General features: G+C 38.3%; 1 protein-coding gene across 2 annotated transcripts in view; it reads left to right on the plus strand.

Annotated features, from left to right (window-relative positions):
• NECTIN3 (nectin cell adhesion molecule 3) overlaps positions 1-14656 on the plus strand; it is a 146069-nt gene that overhangs the window by 105351 nt on the left and 26062 nt on the right. The gene's annotated exons all lie outside the window — the stretch shown is intronic.

Raw genomic sequence — 14656 nt, forward strand, 5'->3', positions numbered from 1 at the left:
GCCATTTCCTTCTCCAGGGGATCTTCCCAACCCAGGGATCAAACCTGCGTCTCTGGTTTCTCTTGCATTAGCAGACGGATTCTTTACCACTAGCACCACCTTGGAAGCCCTTTGCTTTCCTGATACTTGCTTAATTAGAAATAGTGCAGGGCAAGCAGTTAGCCTGTTGTTCAGTGTTTTTAATGTATTGCTTGCTATTTGGGAATCTGATTCTGAAAAGAAGTAAGCCCCAAAGTGAAAAGTGTTTCTCTGGGTGTGTAAATTAAAAATTATTTTTATAGTTTGGACTAAATGGTATTTTATTATTGAGGAATTAATAAGCCATTATGGGGGAGGGGAACTTATCTAGAGAGGTACTTTGGTTTGAATCATTGATGCTGCCATGCAAATATTTTTCAAAAATCATTAGCCTGTTGAAATCGTTTACATATTTACAAAAATGTACAGTTCTCTTTACCTCTGTGTGCTGATTACTAGCAAATATGTATGTAATATATTCAAGGTTATCTCTTGATGACTTGCTGTAGGTCTGTTTCTTATCTTTCAAGAGACCGAGCTTAAGTTCATTTAGCGTTTCTATGATTACATAGTTACTTCTTTGGTTTTTCCTCAGAACTGAACTCCTTGATGATTTCGCATTGTTCTCTTGGTTGGGGGAGTATAATTTTTCTTTGTAACTTTAGAAAACAGAGCTAGGATCAGAAGATGAAGGGCATAGGAGCACAGATTTTAATACTCAGTATAAAGAAAACCTATCCAATAGTTAGGGTCTGTCTGATAATGGGGCTGATATCTCAAAAGTAATACATATTTCCCAGTGGGCCTTGTTGGGAAAAGGACTCAGCTGATGTCTTTTATTGTATGTTACAAGAATCATTTCTAAATTAGGAGTAAAGTTAAATTTTAAGGCCCATTCTAGTCCTATCTGCTGATTTTTTTTTTCCCCCTAAGTAAATAATATTGGTGTTAGGTTGAAAAACATCAGTGTAACTTGGGACCAATGTTCTACATAGATACTTCAGTTTGATTCTGAGCATATTATTTTACTATATGATTAGTTAGTTAATGAGTTACTAAAAGCAGTAACATTAGAGGTAACTATTTGTGTTTTTACTGAGTTTGATTTCAAGATCTATTTCCCTGTAGTTTTATTAAAGTCTTAATTAAAAAAAGCAGTTTGACAAAGGAAAAATTACTTTAAATGTTTTCACCTTTTTTTAAGGAAGAAAAAGATTTTGTTCTTAAAATGCAAATTATACATTGTTTTACGGTTGGTTTTCAATTAATGACTGACTGCCCACATAGATTCTGAAGCTTAAAATACACTTTGAATGAAATCTTTACAGTGGTTTAACTGCAATGAATAAATGATGAAATATAAAACTTGGTAACTGCAGAATATTTCATGTACATAAGTAACTTCAGAAGAAAGAGCATTTAAAGGTCTTTGAAAGGGAATACTTAGCTTTATAATGATTCCTATTTTAAATTCATTGGCACTTTACAAAGGTAATAGTCTCAATTTCAAATGTTTGGTGGGCATTAATTATTTAGGCTGTCTATCCTGTTTATTAAAAGAAATGCCATGTGAATGTATTTGAAACATTTTAAATCCTTTATTGCTGGTACATGTATTCCCATGGAAACCACAAATACCTCTTTTGAAATATGATGTAAAATAATACCTTTACATTTAAGTAGAACCTGAGAAATTATAGGCTATATCTGAGAAAAGGTAAGCTGCAAAGTTGAAAATTTTTGCTGTGGTTACTTCTTGCTGAGATATGAATTGCATGTAAAAGTGTAAAGCCATGTGTGTGTGTACATGCAGTTTACAAAACTAATTATACTAGATCACAAAAATGCAGAATAGAAAAGGAAAAAAGTGATGAATTAGGCTTCATTAGAATTAAAAATGTTTGATCTTCGAAAGACATCAGTAAGAAAACAAAAGCAAACCAGAAATGGAAGAAAATATTTGCAACACATATATCAGACAAAAGAATTATATCCAGGATAAATAAAGAAATCTTGCAACTCAGTTATCCCTCAGCATGGGGGGTGGAGAGAAATTGGTTCCAGGACACCCTGCAGATACCAAAATCTGCATATGCTCAAGTCCCTTATTTAAGTTAGCATATCATTTGCATATAACCTATGTACATTCTCTCATATATTTAAATCATCTGTCATTTACTTTATAATTACATTGTACTTAGTACAATACAAACACTTTGTAAGTATTTGTAAGTAAGAATTAATACTGTGTAAATAGTTACCAATGGGTGGGAAAATTAAAATTTTTCATTTTGGAACTTTCTGGAAAACTTTTTCAAATTTCTTTCTATCTGTGGTTGGTTTAATCCTCATATGGGGAACTCACAGTTATGAAGGGCTGACTATATAGACATTTCATCAAAGAAGATGTGCTAATGGCTAATTGGAACTTTAAATTTTATAAGTCTACTTTTGTATTTGTTTAGTTTATATCAGTTCAGTTCAGTCGCTCAATCGTGTCCGACTCTTTGCGACCCCACCAACAGGGGTCCCTGCATACCAGGCCTTCCTGTCCATCACCAACTGCTGGAGCCTACCCAAACCCATATCCATTGAGTCGGTGATACCATCCAACCATCTCATCCTCTGTCGTCCCCTTCTCCTCCTGTCCTCAATCTTTCCCAGCATCAGGGTCTTTTCAAAGGAGTCAGCTCTTTGCATCAGGTGGCTAAAGTATTGGCACTTCAGCTTCAACATCAGTGCTTCCAATGAACACCCAGGACTGATCTCCTTTTGGATAGCAAGGAGATCAAACCAGTCAGTTCTAAAGGAAATCAGCCCTGAATATTTATTGGAAAGACTGATGCTGAAGCTGAAACTCCAGCACTTTGGCCACCTATTGCGAAGAGTGGACTCACTGAAAAAGATCATGATGCTGGGAAAGATTGATGGCAAGAGGAGAAGGGGACAGTAGAGGATGAGATGGTTGGATGGCATCATCGACTCAGTGGACATGAGTTTGAGCAAACTCTGGGAGATAGTGAAGGACTGGGAAGCCTGGCGTGCCGCAGTCCTTGGCGTGCAAAGAGTTGACACAACTGAGTGACTGAAAAACAAATGATAAACTCTCCTTAACATTTTCAACAATATGTGAAACATGAACTTCCAGATGTTCAAGCTGCATTTAGAAAAGGCAGAGGAACCAGAGATCAAATTTCCAACATCTGCTGGATCATCGAAAAAATAAGAGAGTTCCCGAAAAACATCTATTTCTGCTTTATTGACTATGCCAAAGCCTTTGCCTGTGTGGATCACAGTAAACTGTGGAAAATTCTGAAAGAGATGGGAATCTCTTTTGGGATGGAAATTCTCTGATAGGAATACCAGACCACTTGACCTGCCTCTTGAGAAATCTGTATGCAGGTCAGGAAGCAACAGTTAGAACTGGACAAAGAACAATGGACTGATTGCACATTTGGAAAGGAGTATGTCAAGGCTGTATACTGTAACCCTGCTTATTTAACCTATATGCATAGTACATCATGAGAAACTCTGGGCTGGTGAAGCACAAGCTGGAATCAAGATTGCCAGGAGAAATATCAATAACCTCAGATATGCAGATGGCATCACCCTTATGGCAGAAAGTAAAGAACTAAAGAGCCTCTTAATGAAAGTGATAGAGGAGAGTGAAAAAGTTGACTTAAAGCTCAACATTCAGAAGACTAAGATCATGGCATCTGGTCCCATCACTTCATGACAAATAGATGGGGAAACAGTGGGAACAGTGGCTGACTTTATTTTTTTGCAAAATCACTGTAGATGGTGACTGCAACCATGAAATTAAAAGATGCTTACTCCTTGGAAGGAAAGTTATGACCAACCTAGACAGCATATTAAAAAGCAGAAACATTAATTTGCCAGCAAAAATCCGTCTAGTCAAGGCTATGGTTTTTCCAGTGTTCATGTACGGATGTGAGAGTTGGACTATAAAGAAAGCTGAGGGCAGAAGAACTTATGCTTTTAAACTGTGGTGTTGGATAAGACTCTTGAGAGTCCCTTGGACTAAAAGGAGATCCAACCAGTTCATCCTAAAGGAGATCAGTCCTGGGTGTTCATTGGAAGGACTGATGCTGAAGCTGAAACTCCAATACTTGGGCCATCTGATGTGAAGAGCTAACTCATTGGAAAAGACCCTGATTCTGGGAAGGATTGAAGGCAGGAGGAGAAGGGGATGACAGAGGATGAGATGGTTGGATGGCATCACTGACTCAATGGACACGAGTTTGAGTAAATTCCAGGAGTTGGTAATGGACAGGGAGGCCTGGCGTGCTGCAGTCCATGGAGTCACAGAATTGGATAGGACTGAACAACTGAACTGACCTGAACATTTGTTCTCCTTAAATCTGTGGATATGTCCCACTATAGAGTGCAAGGAAATGCTAGAATTTTACCTTAATTTAATGTTGTCTATTTTGGGGCCTGAATTTCAGGCATCAGACTATTACAGTTACTACCAGCTACTCAGTCTATTGAATCAAAAATACTGATTTAGTACTGTACTTATAAACATGTTCTGTTTGATTCAATATTATATTCCTTCTACCTGATTCAAAACTGTTAGTATCTTCTTCCACCTAGGTTCTGAAATTTTTATCTCTATAAGCTGGCAAAAAAAAAAAAAAACCTAGAAAATCTTGCAATTTGGGAGGCCACACTTAGTAGTTTACCCTAGGTATATTGATGTAGAAAATGAAGCAATTCCTTAAAAAGGAAAAAAAAAAAAAAAATAACCAATGAAAAGAAAATAGTTGGCACTTACAGCATGTTACCTAGAAATCTCCTAAAGTAAATCTACCATTTCATTATGTATATTAATTTTTTCCCACATTATCACAGGCATCAGTGCTTCTAAAGTTTATCCTGCTGTGTAATAGGGTTCCCTGTTCTTCAACTTCAACAGCATTTTCCTTAACCTTCCTTAAATGCACACCAAAGTCTCCTTGAAATCCGGGAAGCTTCACTAGCTATCTCTCGAGCACCCTGCCAACTGTTTTAAATTATTTCCTTGTCTTGGCAACTGTGAATTATGCTTCAGTGAACATTGGAATGACCAGGAGCTGACTGTGGCTCAGATCATGAACTCCTTATTGCCAAATTCAGACTTAAATTGAAGAAAGTAGGGAAAACCACTAGACCATTCAGTATGACCTAAATCAAATCCCTTATGATTTTACAGTGGAAGTGAGAAATAGATTTAAGGGCCTAGATCTGATAGATAGAGTGCCTGATGAACTATGGACTGAGGTTTGTGACATTGTACAGGAGACAGGGATCAAGACCATCCCCAGGGAAAAGAAATGCAAAAAAGCAAAATGGCTGTCTGGGGAGGCCTTACAAATAGCTGTGAAAAGAAGAGAAGTGAAAAGCAAAGGAGAAAAGGAAAAATATAAGCATCTGAATGCAGAGTTCCAAAGAATAGCAAGAAGATATAAGAAAGACTTCCTCAGCGATCAATGCAAAGAAATAGAGGAAAACAACAGAATGGGAAAGACTAGAGATCTCTTCAAGAAAGTTAGAGATACCAAGGGGACATTTCATGCAAAGACGGGTTCGATAAAGGACAGAAATGGTATGGACCTAACAGAAGCAGAAGATATTAAGAAGAGGTGGCACGAATACACAGAAGAACTATACAAAAAAGATCTTCATGACCCAGATAATCACGATGGTGTGATCACTGACCTAGAGCCAGACATCCTGGAATGTGAAGTCAAGTGGGCCTTGGAAAGCATCACAACAAACAAAGCTAGTGGAGGTGATGGAATTCCAGCGGAGCTATTCCAAATCCTGAAAGATGATGCTGTGAAAGTGCTGCACTCAATATGCCAGCACATTTGGAAAACTCAGCATTGGCCACAGGACTGGGAAAGGTCAGTTTTCATTCCAATCCCAAAGAAAGGCAATGCCAAGGAATGCTCAAACTACCACACAATTGCACTCATCTCACATGCTAGTCAAGTAATGCTCAAAATTCTCCAAGCCAGGCTTCAGCAATACGTGAACCGTGAACTTCCAGGTGTTCAAGCTGGTTTTAGAAAAGGCAGAGGAGCCAGACACCAAATCACCAACATTCGCTGGATCATGGAAAAAGCAAGAGAGTTTCAGAAAAGCATCTATTTCTGCTTTATTGACTATGCCAAAGCCTTTGACTGTGTGGATCACAATAAACTGTGGAAAATTCTGAAAGAGATGGGAATACCAGACCACCTGACCTGCCTCTTGAGAAATCTGTATGCAGGTCAGGAAGCAACAGTTAGAACTGGACATGGACCAACAGACTGGTTCCAAATAGGAAAAGGAGTACGTCAAGGCTGTATATTGTCATCCTGCTTATTTAACTTCTATGCAGAGTACATCATGAGAAACACTGGGCTGGGAGAAGCACAAGCTGGAATCAAGATTGCCGGGAGAAATATCAATAACCTCAGATATGCAGATGATACCACCCTTATGGCAGACAGTGAAGAGGAACTAAAAAGCCTCTTGATGAAGGTGAAAGAGGAGAGTGAAAAAGTGTGCTTAAAGCTCAACATTCAGAAAACGAAGATCATGGCATCTGTTCCCATCACTTCATGGTTAAATAGATGGGGAAACAGTGGAAACAGTGTCAGACTTTATTTTTTTGGGCTCCAAAATCACTGCAGATGGTGACTGCAGCCATGAAATTAAAAGATGCTTACTCGTTGGAAGAAAAGTTATGACCAACCTAGATAGCATATTGAAAAGCAGAGACATTACTTTGCCCACAAAGGTCCATATAGTCAAGGCTATGATTTTTCCAGTGGTCATGTATGGATGTGAGAATTGGACTGTGAAGAAAGCTGAGCACTGAAGAATTGATGCTTTTGAACAGTGTTGTTGGAGAAGACTCTTGAGAGTCCCTTGTACTGCAAGGTGATCCAACCAGTCCATTCTGATCTTCTTTGGAAGGAATGATGCTAAAGCTGAAACTCCAGTACTTTGGCCACCTCATGCAAAGAGTTGACTCATTGGAAAAGACTCTGATGCTGAGAGGGATTGGGGGCAGGAGGAGAAGGGGACGACAGAGGATGAGATGGCTGGATGGCATCACTGACTCGTGGACGTGAGTCTGAGTGAACTCCGGCAGTTGGTGATGGACAGGGAGGCCTGACGTGCTGCGATTCATGGGGTCGCAGAGTCAGACACAACTGAGCGAGTGAACTTAACTGAACATTGGAATGAGAGAGAGGTCACTCTGAGATTCATATTTCAGTTCCTTTGGATATATACCCAGAAATGGGATTGCTGGATATTATGGTTGTTCTTTTTTAATTTTCAAATTGCATATTGTTTTCTGTAGTGCCTGTTACAGTTTACATTCCCACTAGCAGTATATATGAGTTCCCTTTTCTCCACATCCTCACAAGCATTTGTTATCTCTTGTCTTTTCTCTAAAAGCAGTCTTAACATATGTTATTTGTTTTTTGGTGTTGTGTGAGAACCTCTTACATTTTTTATATTAACCCCTTATTGGAAATAGGTTTGTCAGTATTTTTTTTCATTTCTTAGGTTGCCTTTTCAATTTCCATAGGTTGCCTTTTCATTTTCTTTACTGTGCAGAAGCTTTTTAGTTTTCTTTGCTGTGTAGAAACTACTTATTTTTGCTTTTGTGGCCTTTGCTTTCATTGTTAAATCTAAAAAGTCATTGCCAAGAATAATTGTTTCCTCTAGGAGTTTTTTTTAAGTCCTCATTAATTCATTTTGAGTTGATTTTTGTGTTTAAGATAGTGATCCAGTTTCATTCTTTTGCCTGTGGCTGTCCAGTTTTCCCAATACCATTTATTGAAGAAAATACAGTTTCCTCATTGTATATTCTTGGCTCCTTTGTCAAAGTTAACTGACCATATATTGGCCATATAACTGGCCATATATTCATGAATTTATTTCTGGGGCTTTAGTTATATTCCCTTGATCTATGTGTCTATTCTTACATCATTACCATACTATTTTGATTACTATACCTTTGTAATATAGTTTGAAATCAGAAAGTTTGATGTTTCTGGCTTTATTGTTCATTGGCTATTCATGGTCTTCTGTAGTTTCATATAGATTTTAGAATTTTTAAAACATTTTTATGAAAAATGCCATTGGAATTTTGACAGGGATTGCATTAACTTTGTCGGTTGCTTTGGGTAGTTTCAATGCTTCAGCAGTAATAATTCTTCTGACCCATGAACATAGGACAACTTTCCATTCATTTGAGTCATCTTCATTTCTTTCATTAACATCTTGTAGTTTCAGTATATTTACTTCCTTGGCTAAGTTTATTCCTAAGTATTTTTTGGTTTTGATGCTATTGTAAATGGAATTTTCCTTATTTCTTTTTCAGATAGTTTCTTGTTATATAGAAATGCAACTGATTTTTGTATATTGAGTCTGTATCCTGAAACTATTGAATTCATTTATTAATTAAAACAGGTTTTTTTGGTGGAATCTTTAGGATTTTCTATATACAAGATCATGTCATCAGCAAACAGAGATGATTTTACTTATGTTTTCAAATTTGGACGCCTTTCTTTTCTTCCTTGTTACTCTGGCTAGGACTTCTAGTCTACTATTCTATATGATTGGTGAGAATGGCCTTGTCTTTGTTCCTAATCTTGTGATTTTAATTAAAATATACTTCTTTTTTGTTGTGAATCCATTAAGAAATTATTGTAACTAAACTGTTTTTAATACTTTTGTCCCTTTTCTTTTAAACTAGAGTTAAATGTTAACATACCTCCATATTTCATTAGTATTAGAGTATTCTGAATACTGTGTATACTTACTGTTACATGCATATATTTTTGTTTTATCTCGCCGTTTCTGGTGGACAGCTTTGCTGGGTAAATTATTCTTGGTTGGCAGTTTTGTTTTGTTTTTTCCTTTTAGCACTTTGAATATATTATGCCACTTTCTTGGCCTGTAGAGTTTTTTCTACAAAACCCACTTCTGGCATTATAGGGGTTCCCTTTTGGAGAGAAATTTGTTTCTTGTTGATTTTTAAATTCTTTTTAATATTAGGTAGTTTTGTTATTATGTGACCAAGAGTAAATTGTTTTGGATTGAAATTATGGGGTGAACTATTATCTTCATGAACCTGGATGTCCAAATTTCTCCCCAGGTTTGGGATGTTCTCAGCCATTATTTATTTAACTAGGTTTTCTGCCTCTTTCTCCCTCTCTTTTCCTTATGGGACTCCAGTGGTTAAATCTGTAAGGGTTTTGTGACAGCTGTGATGATTGTTGGTTTCTTCAGTGGCAAAAGTTGCTGGGTTCCTCTGCAGAGCAAGTTACTGGAAAGTGTGGTTACCCCCACTGTGTGCTGTCATTTGTTTCTCTTAATGGTATTCCACAAGTCCAGTAGGCTTTCTTGATTCCTATTCATCCTTTTTAGGTCCTCTGAGTGAATTAACTTCAGATGATCTGCCTTCATAAGAGTGGGACCATACTGTGGCCTTGGGACAGGCCAGGCATGATATCGCTTCGGCTCAGGTCACTTGAGTCACAGCATCAACAACTGTGTAGTCCTTGTTGAGCCCTGTGAGGGGATCTGCAGTGTTGTGGTTTGCAGCAGCACATCTAGGTACAGCAGCTAGGGACCAGGCAGTAGTGGTGGCCAGAGAAAGGAGTGTGCATACACTAGATTGCAGGGGACCAGCTATAGGTACCTGTGTAGCAGACACTGGTTACAGACACGTGTGTAATGATAGAGGCCAGGGCAGTCAGCAAGGGTGGAGTCAGCTGTGGACACACTGGCAGTTGGCTCCCAAAAATAACCGTGGGGCCCTTGACTGTCAGTGTGTACTTCTGTGATCGCAGGATCTTGCTCCAGGGCATACAGATGCATACAGAGCAGTGCTGATGAGTGATGGGTGTGGACTGTCAGAACGCATGTGTTCAGTCAGAGTTTCTGGCCCCAAGAACGTACGTGTGATGGGAATCGGCCAAGGGAGTCTAGCCTGGTGTCTTCAGCTGTAGAGGCCTGGGTTGGCTTCCAGCAAGAATCCTGGACTACAGAAGAGACAGGGAGGGGAGGGAATTGGGAGGGACTCATGGACGGAGGAGCTTGGTTGGCTATGGTCCATGGGATCAAAAGGAGTCAGACACAACTGAAGCGACTTAGCATGCAGCACAGTAGCTGGTAGTCTGCAAATGCAGATACCTTGGGATGAAAAAAGGTTAAATCTATAAGGGTTTTGTGACAGCTGTGTTGACTGTTGGTTTCTTCAGTGGCAAAAGTTGCTGGGTTCCTCTGCAGAGCAGGTTACTGGAAAGTGTGGTTACCCCCACTGTGTGGCTCTCGTTGGCAGCCCCTGTTCTTTTTCTTTGTTCCTAGCCCTTTCTATGCATCTCAGCTGTGCAGGTCTCTGGGCAGAGTGAAATGGAGGTAGATCCTTCATGTGGTGCTCCAAAAGGTTAGGGAAGCTGGTCATTCACCAACCCCTCTCTTCCCCAGGGAGAGGAATGCTTTCTAGCTGAAAGTGTGCTCTTGGCGCTGAGCAGCGTAGGCCTGAGGGATGGGACGATGCAGGCAAAATGAAGTTTTGTTCTCGCTTCCTTTTCCTATAGTTTTTCTCAAGTTTTTTTGTTCCGCTTTGTTGCTGAAGTTTTTTAAGTGGACTCCTGAGCTCTCTCAGAACTGTTTTTGTTTGTGATTAGTTGTCTGATTTTTTTTTATTTTTGTAGGGGGCTAGTAGCTGGGTTCTCCTACTGCACCATTTTGGTGAGAGCACTACCCAAAATGTTTGATGTTTTAAAAGCAATATTTGGCAAATACAGCTTGATACTGTGATATTATCAATGAGCATTTTTCCCCCTGGCAAACCTCACAAGGGTGTAAAATACACTATCATAGAAAAGTAATCGATTTCTAAACATGGTTACCAAAGCATATTTTAAAGTTGTTTATGATTATTCTATTTACTTAGTTTCTAGAGTCTAATGTGAAGATACTACTTTTCCCTTAAAATTCAATGATAGGTACATATGACTAGGTACTGGAGAGATATCTAGAATCTTGAACTAAGAATTAAGGAAATAGTTTTATATTTAGCTGCAATGATTAATTTGTAAATATAATTTTTGTATGTCTAAAACATATGTATTAGATGACTTCCTAAGAAGTCATCTAATTAATTAAGTCATCTAAGAAATTAATGGGTATGTGGGTTTTTATTTTGATGGTTATTGCCCACAGATTTGTACTTGACAGCAATGCACACTGCCACCAATAGTATATGAGAAGAAAACACATCTTTTAGTGCATTTATTAGCTTGTTCTGTATTTACATTACTACTGTACTTTATTAAGGCTCTAAATGATATGCTGGTGAGTTGAAAATGTTCTTGTGCATACAATTTTTCCTTTCTCCAAAGTGTCAACTCTCATGTACTCATGTATTGGATAAATTAGGCTGTTTATATATATAAAAAAAATCCTTTTAAGCTTTTTTTCTTTATTTCCCTTATTTAATGTTGAAAAATATATCCCTTATTCTTCTTTGTTGGGCATAGATATGGAGAAAGTTGAAAGGTAGAAGGAGACAGTGTTAAGTAGGGAGGAAGTAGGTTGGTGATAAAGAGTTATAGTTTTCATTGAATTATTATTTGTGGATACTATCTGTTATTTGTAGAGCACTACTCATATGCCAGGCTCTGTTGTAAACATTCACATGAACCATCTCATTTAATCCTTATGGTCACCTTGAGGTAGGAAGTACTATTTTCCCATTTTATAGATGAGGAAACTAAGGCTTTGAGGGGTGAATTTACCAAGGTAATTTCTAGTGAAGGGCTTCTAGGTTAGGGCTCTTTTGTTCTTTGGTGCCTACCAACTGAGAGAACACATGTTAATACTGACTATAATAATTAGAGTTCACGTATAGTTTACATTTGTTAAATGCAAGGCATTGTCTTAACTGCTTTTGTATGTATGAATTCATGTACCCTTCATAACAACCTTGTGAGGCACTTGCTAGTATGATCCTCATCTTTCACATGAGCAAACTCAAGCTCAGAGCTTAAATAACTTTGCCAGTGCCCCCAGCTATGAAAGCCCAGATTAGAACCCAGCCAGGCTAGTGTGAGAGTCCACACTGTGTCACAAATACTGGAAAGATCACTGGCCTGGGAGTCAAGAAATACAGATCTGGATTTGTGTCCCAGTTGTATCATGGGTGAATCCTTGGGGAAATCCCTTTATCTCTCTGGCACTCTGTACCCTCAAATGTGAAAGCAGGGCATTTGTTTCTGGATAATTCCTGAGGCTTTTCTTTCAGTAACATTTTAGAATTCTTCAAATGAAAAGGACTAAACCAGGCTGCTGCTTTGGATTCATCCACTATTAAGGACAGTCTTAGACTTTAGCAGCTATGTTATTCCACAGCCTCTGAGAATACACCTAGAAGAGGCGCGGCTGCTACAGTTGGACGCATTGTCTTCTTCCAGCACATCAGGTGCCTTTGCAACTGTACAGAACAGAGCTCCATACTCCAGTGCATGTTGCCTTTTGAAAGCTATTTGTAAGAAGATATCATATGACCCACTTCACATATGGGTGGACCCTCATAAGGAAAAAGGCTCTTAAATTAAAAACAGTTGAGAGAGAGAGAGAGAGAGAGAGAGAGAGAGAGAGAGAGAGAGATAGTCATCCCCTGCTAAGAAAAAATGTTTAGCTACAATGTGACATGCATGCATTTTCTCAGAACAACTCACTTCCTCATCCAGCCCTGTTAAAGATCTGTTGCACAGATTTGTAGCCAAGTTCTTAAGGCAGATTTTTTTTTCAACATTTCACAAAATAGGGAAACATTCAGGCATTTACTGGTTATTAATCATCTAAATATTCTAAGCCATCTCTTCTTATTTTCAAGTGAATGCAGATTCAACCAAACTGACTTTTAAAAATATATGAGTTGAGGACTTTGTACTGTTACACCTCCTTTTTCTTTTGGATTCTTGACAAAATCTAGATGAGGAAGGATGAATATAAAAATAAGATCTTTTATATCTACTTCTCCACATATTTGGTGGCTGAAGTTAGCCTGGATTTTATTTCTTAGAAATTTGAATTACCTAGCTTCTTTATGTACTTACTTTTTGAAAAAGTGTATTTCTCCAAAGCATACTAAATATAAGATAATGCAGTATTCAAAACTGACTTTAGAAGGAGAAAATTAATGACTTTAGAAGGAGAAAATTAAAGTGAGTCTTTAGGATCAGTTATTGAACGTGATAAGAAGTAAAACTTGCATTCTTAATGGTGCGGTGATATCTGTTAGAAAATTCTCTACCCACAAATTGTTATCAGAGGCTGTTTTTCCTGTTGGCCTTTTTCTTTGATCTGCCAAACACCATGCACATTGGTTGGAGGCCTCATTTATTCTATGAACAGAGGAAAGCACCTCGACTTACTGTGAAATCCTGCATAATTCTCTCTGAGAACCTTTGTCTGTTCTAACCCTCACTGCTGAGTTTGCCCAAATCTTTTTGCAACTAAAAATGAGATTCTAGCAAAGCAGTCTGAGCTTCTTTGGAGGAAAAGTGATGGAAGATTTTTGGAGCTTTTAAGGCACTTACATTGACTATATTCTTTCTTCTGTTCCAAGCAACTTAGAAATGCAACATTTAAAAAAAACACACAAAACAGGCTATAGTCAGAAGCAAACATTATGCCTTTCCTTGAATACACAGATGGTGCTTACTCTCTTTGATGTGTTACCATTCTGAGTCTGTTAGGAAAACATGACTCCTCTCCCAAGTGCATGCCACTGTTCTTTAATATAACATGCTTCAAGCAAGGAAGGGCTATTACAGAACCACCAGATGCTCTTCGCCTTCACATGAACAGTGGTGTTTTCCTCCATGTGATAACATTTAACCTCTCCTATTTTGTTGCGTCTTGTCAATTTCAGGCCAGCAGCATTCACCTCTTCTGGATCTTTCGCCTGCAAATCACGCATGATCCTTTTGATCAGAATTCTTTGAATCAGCTCTGATTCACCTTAATCTTTTATGGGGGCCGGTAAAATGTCACCCATCTTTTGGGGCACAGCAGCCTTTTCCCTTCTACTACTCCTCCCCAGCCTCACAATTGCTTCAATGTCTATAATATGAGCTGCTCACTCACCCCCCTGATACGCCTCCCCGGGGTATTTTACAGTCTTTGTGTGCTCTTTAAGAACTATCATTTTCCCCCTTAGCTGGCCTCTGTAATATACTCCTTCCTACAATTGAGTGAGTATTCATTTCTTCTTTCATTGTGCTATTGAAAAATCTATGTTGTTTTCCTGGATGGAATGTGATTTTTCTCGTGATTCAACTCAATCTGTAGTAATAATCTCTGCTATTAAGCACATTGTTTTTGTTTTCATGGACAAATAGACTTTCTGCCCCATAAACCTTTAATGAAGTACATGACCTACATTTCTTCTTTTTTCCTCTTATTTTATCTTTTTTTCTACATGCTTGCAGCATCCACAGACTTGGTTTATAGCTATAGGTCTGTTGATGTTTTCTGCCTCTCTTATTCCCCTTCTCCACTCCCTGCTATTGGTCAAATCCCGGATTCTCCTGTGCTCTAAAAACCTAGCCAC

Source organism: Bos taurus, chromosome 1, assembly GCF_002263795.3.
Source record: "Bos taurus isolate L1 Dominette 01449 registration number 42190680 breed Hereford chromosome 1, ARS-UCD2.0, whole genome shotgun sequence".
Taxonomy (NCBI): domain Eukaryota; kingdom Metazoa; phylum Chordata; class Mammalia; order Artiodactyla; family Bovidae; genus Bos; species Bos taurus.